Genomic DNA, 5,071 nt, shown 5'->3' with positions numbered 1-5,071 from the left:
TGAATTTTAAATGACACATTCAAGCATGTTAAGGATTAAGTTCTTTCAAGTGAAAAAACTCCAAGAGTGCAAGAATGAAGTTTAGTCAAACACTAGGTTAAGCCTCGGGATAAAAAAAAGGAATTAGACATTACCCCTCCCTGAGAATCACCATATTTGTAATTTGCTATTGACTCATGATGTGGCATGAAAATTCCACCAATGTCCTAGACCTCAACCTTCCGTGTATCCAAATGAATTAAAAATGGGTTTTACCTGATTTCATTACCTAAATGAAATCAGATCTTTTTCCTGATGACACATACACCTAAAATATTAACGATGCACTTATTTTTATATACGCTCCTCCTTTCCCATACTCCACTCTCCAGCCATAAGGAAGAAATCCTAACGTCCTTTTGCCCCACAAAATTTCCACACAGGATGTGGCAGTGGTGATGATGCTGAACCTGGAAAATCTTGGTAAAAGCTACTAAAAAGGATCAGTTTTAAATTAAATCGTGAACAAAAGTTAAGCAAAAAGACTAATTATTATTTTATGTTCAAGTGCTTTTAGGATTCTGTCAGAAACTCCACAAAGAGAAAGGCTACTACTGTTCACAGCCAAGGCAGCCAGCCTAAGGGGAACCTGTCCCCTGGGGTGCAGTGCTATTGGGGTTCACGGCTGGTAGGAAAGTATCACCTCATAATTTTTTCACTTCTCTCCAACTGAGCAGTAAACTAGCATGACAAAGGAAAGGTAAAAGTTATAAAAGCAAATACAGCCATCATACATTGCAATGCTGCCATTTTTAAATAGTTGCACAGATGTATGCACAAAACACCCCTGAAGATGACAGGAGTCTTATGCAATGAATGTGTTGATTCCCTAAACTGTTTTGCACTTGATTTTCAGGTACAAGACGGAGCAGGCTCTGCGCGTGAGCATGGAGGCCGACACCAACGGCCTGCGCAGGGTGCTGGACGAGCTGACCCTGGCCAGAGCCGACCTGGAGATGCAGATCGAGAGCCTGAAGGAGGAGCTGGCCTACCTGAGAAAGAACCATGAGGAGGTGAGTCAGAAAGGGCAGCTTTCTAAGCTCTTTTCCTCCCCCACCCCCACCCCAAAATTAGTTTCAAATGTACACATTTGGAGTTAGAACAGATATAGAGGATTCATTATCTCCCTGTTAAAATGGCCATTTGTTTTGCCTGTGTGTGTGTGTGTGTGTGTGTGTGTGTGTGTGTGTCTGCTGCTGCTGCTGGTATTGATGGCACTTCTGGTAAAGTTTTGCAGATTACAGGCACTTTCTGATTTTTGCCATTTTCATCATTACGTTGAGGAAATCAGAATTTTAATTTTCCTGATTTAGTGATTTTTTATACAGTATTTTTAAAGTTAAAAAAGCAAAAGTTCACCAATAACACATAATGTTGTACATGTTAGAGAAACTGGCTATGCCCAGTGTGATACACACAGTACTCAGGTACACTGAACGGACATAATCATGACCCTAGCAACTGACTTCTAAAGAGCTTTCTGCTGGAAATCAATGACTGTGATCCAAATGGTATGAGCCTACGTACTGTCTACAGCCCTTGGTTGTGCAGCTGCTGCTGAAACCCCCACATACCGTTTCCACCAGGCCTTCCCTTCTTATAAAGGTCCTGGGTCCCCCAGAAGTAAGGCCAACTCATCCATTAGCCACGGTAGGCACAGCATCTAGGGCCTGTGGTCATTTCAGAGGCCCAGGAAAATGTCTTACTTTTTTTTTAATTGAAAGAAAAATAAAACATTTTAATATATTGTATTACTAATGTTTGTCTTATACCAACACAGTCGTAAAATGTTTCACAGTTTTTGTAGAAGAAGAGGCCCACAAAAGTCGTAATGGGCCCTGTGCCCCTCTCTCACGTGCTGTCCCCAGGAGCTCCAAGGCTGCCGATCTGACGGCCCAGGCCAGGTCAGTGTAGAAATGCTGTCCCCGGAGTGGAGCTCACCGGACTCCTCAGCGACATGAGGGCGCAGTATGAAACCATCTGTCAGCAGAACCGTAAGGACGGGGAAGCCTGGTTCATTAAAAAGGTACTGCTAACAAACACAAAAGGCTTTGTTTGATATATTCGCAGAAAAGACTGGCGTCAGAGCAGTGCTCACTCACATCCCCTCATCCCTCTTTTCTGTGGCAGAGCCTGGAGCTCAGGAAAGAGATCAGCACCAACACGGGGCAGCTTCAGTCCAGCAAGAGCGAGGTCACTGAACTGAGGCGCGCCTTTCAAAACCTGGAGGTGGAGCGCCAGTCCCAGCTCGCCATTGTAGAGCCCGCGCAAAAAGACGCTGCATCATTTCGATTTCCCAAGAAAACACTGCATCCAAATTACTAACATATTAGGACGTTCAATGGCTGCCTTCCTCATTTCAGTCCCCTCCGTTATGTCTGTGCCATTTCCCTCCTACGTGCAGAGGAAATCCCTGGAGGACTCCTTGGCCCAAACGGAGGGCGACTACTGCGGCCAGCTGTCCCAGGAGCAGCAGCTCATCGGCAGCCTGGAGGAGCAGCTGCTCCAGGTGCGCGGGGACACCTAGCGCCTGAACACAGACCACCAGCGGCTGCTGAACGTCAAGGCCCGCCTGCAGCGGGAGATGGAGACCTACGCCGACTGCTGGATGGGGAGGCCCAAAGGTGAACACCTAGAGAACTGAAGTTGAAATAACCTCAGTGGCTAACCAACAGGGGACACCTGATGCAGTTTGGGGGGCATTAGAACAAAGGGTTCCATTTAGTTGACAAAAAATATCAAGTCTCGTAAAGACATGCCTTGAATTTATTAAGTGCTCTACACTTTGCAAAGTGTTGTCACCCATTACCTTATTTTATAATAATTCATAAAATGCTGGGATGCACAATGACACCACAGACAGAGGCCTACAGCAAATAAGTTCTAGAACAATCACCCATTTGAATTCTGATATCAGTGTCCCGATGCTAAGAATGACACTTCAAATAACAGCCACTGGAACCACCTCAGACTTACTTTAGCAAATTTTCCAAAAGTAATAGCAGCCTGGACTAGTGGGAAGAACTCAGGACGATAAATCGAGAAATCTAACTGCTGTAACCAGAGCTTCCATTAATTGCCAGTTTGCTTCACTTGGAGATTCCATTTTAGGGTTTGAAAATAAAGGTGCACTGCACCAATGAGGAAGCTATCGCTGAGCAGAACCGTACTCTCGGTGTATCATTCAATCATCCTTGATCAAGAAATTTGAAATACTTTCTGTACTGGGCCATAGTTTTATGTACATTTCTAATTTAGCTGACATAGCTAACTCCTTATGTCTCCTCATTCCAGAAAGCATGAGGTGATAGCATCTCCCTCATTTTCTTTACAGAGATGGTTTGAAGGAAAGTTCATCTGTGACAGACTCTAAATCTCAAGCACAGTCCATTGATTCCTCCAAAGGTAGGCAGATTCCCTAAGAATCACCCAGAATAAACCAGCATCACATTTATTAATGACTAAAACTGTAAGATCTCATTAAATATTGCAATATTATTAATAATTTAAAGTACATTTATATTCTGAGCCAAGGAAAACCATATATGCAGAAAAATGAGTAGTCTATACTGTATTAAAACTTTTGGCAAGCCCAGGAAGGAAGAAATTACTTTACAAAGAGGTATTATGAGCATCATAACTATTTTTAAGTGCTTAAAAAGATAAATATCTTCATTTGCGCACAAGACAACAACATTTCATTTTCATTGAATAAAATACATTATTTTAGAATGCAAAAGTCACTTCTGAAAGTTTCAATTTGACAGATTGTATCATACAACCCTAAAATATCTAATTTAGAAAGGGTAAGTTAAACAACAACCAATTTTGGATGAATATCTGAAACACTAACTTTTGCCCCCTTTGTTCTGTCTTTATCTTCAGACCCTATCAAACCCTGAAAAATCAAGACAATTATCCACAAAGTGGTGAACAATGAAGTGGTTTCATCCCAAGCTCAGGAACTTGAACAATTCATGTAAAATTTCATAAAATCTGCCCCATGATCGGTTCCTCAGGAACAAGAAATTTACAAGTAGAAATTATTCCTTTCAGAATAAGGTGGTTTCTTAGTTCAATCTCTATTTTTATTCTGTTTCATTTTCTTTGGATTCCTACTCACTTTTGCCCTTCTGAAATCATATTCAGTTATAAGTCACTGTACCTGTTGGTCTCTATAACAAACCAAAATTGCTTTATATCTTTCTGGACCTGGAGTAGTCTTTTAATAAACTTTCTTTTAGTGACCTGGAACATGTTTTTAATGACAAGACTTTAATCAAGCACTATTGTTTTAATAAAGCTATTTTTAAAAGATGAACGGAAATCTATACCCTTTTTATTCCAACAATATTGTCAAGATCAAAGAGAGAGGTTTGTGAAATACTAGTAAGAAAGTAAATACTGGGATAAAGATGTCAAGGTTAGAGATTAAGCTAAGAAAATTCTTTTAGAAGTTTTCCTTTTTACATCAGTGCATCAAGGTTACAGAAAAATTACATTGCCCAGTACAGGCCATAACAGTTGTCCTATTAATTTTCTAGGACCTTCTTTCATTCAGTCAAGAAACTTATTAAACCCCTAGAGTATGTCAGACTGGAGACTTCCAGGAATGGTGATACAGTGAGATAGGGCAAACAGATATTCAAAGGACACACGGAAGGAGGAGTGAACAATACATCAGAGGCAACTCAATGCTTCATACTGAAATTCACCAGGCAGAGAAAAAAGAATGGGAACAGAGGAAACACATGTGAAAGGACACAAAGGTGTGAACAAATATTGCTTTGATGTCCTCTCTCCTATCTGAGACCAGTGAGGCCCAGGGTGGGGTTTTACTGAGGTGGGTCAGACCCACAAATCAGAAATAGATGTCATGTTCTGGGTTGGGGCAGGACGTGGCCAAAATCTAAGCCTGAGTAGATGGTGATTCAATCTGTGTTGCCAGATTCAAAACTGTAAAAGGAAAATAAGAGCAGGATTTAATGACTAAGAGCTGGGGCTCTGAAGCCAGATTGGGTTCGAATTCTGG

The 5,071-nt window shown here is 41.5% G+C and overlaps 1 pseudogene across 1 annotated transcript; it reads left to right on the top strand.

The window, feature by feature from the left end:
* The first annotated feature begins 725 nt into the window (after window positions 1–725).
* On the top strand, window positions 726–3,941 carry LOC308488353 (keratin, type I cytoskeletal 12-like; annotated as a pseudogene). Its single transcript has 7 exons — window positions 726–739; window positions 896–1,052; window positions 1,908–2,065; window positions 2,170–2,295; window positions 2,444–2,663; window positions 3,374–3,444; window positions 3,925–3,941. The product of its transcript is annotated as a keratin, type I cytoskeletal 12-like (transcript).
* The last annotated feature ends 1,130 nt before the right edge of the window (window positions 3,942–5,071 follow it).

Source organism: Rhinolophus hipposideros, assembly GCF_964194185.1.
Source record: "Rhinolophus hipposideros genome assembly, chromosome: 20".
NCBI lineage: Eukaryota > Metazoa > Chordata > Mammalia > Chiroptera > Rhinolophidae > Rhinolophus > Rhinolophus hipposideros.
Note: the sequence above shows the minus strand (reverse complement) of the source record. Positions and strands in the feature narration are given on the sequence as shown.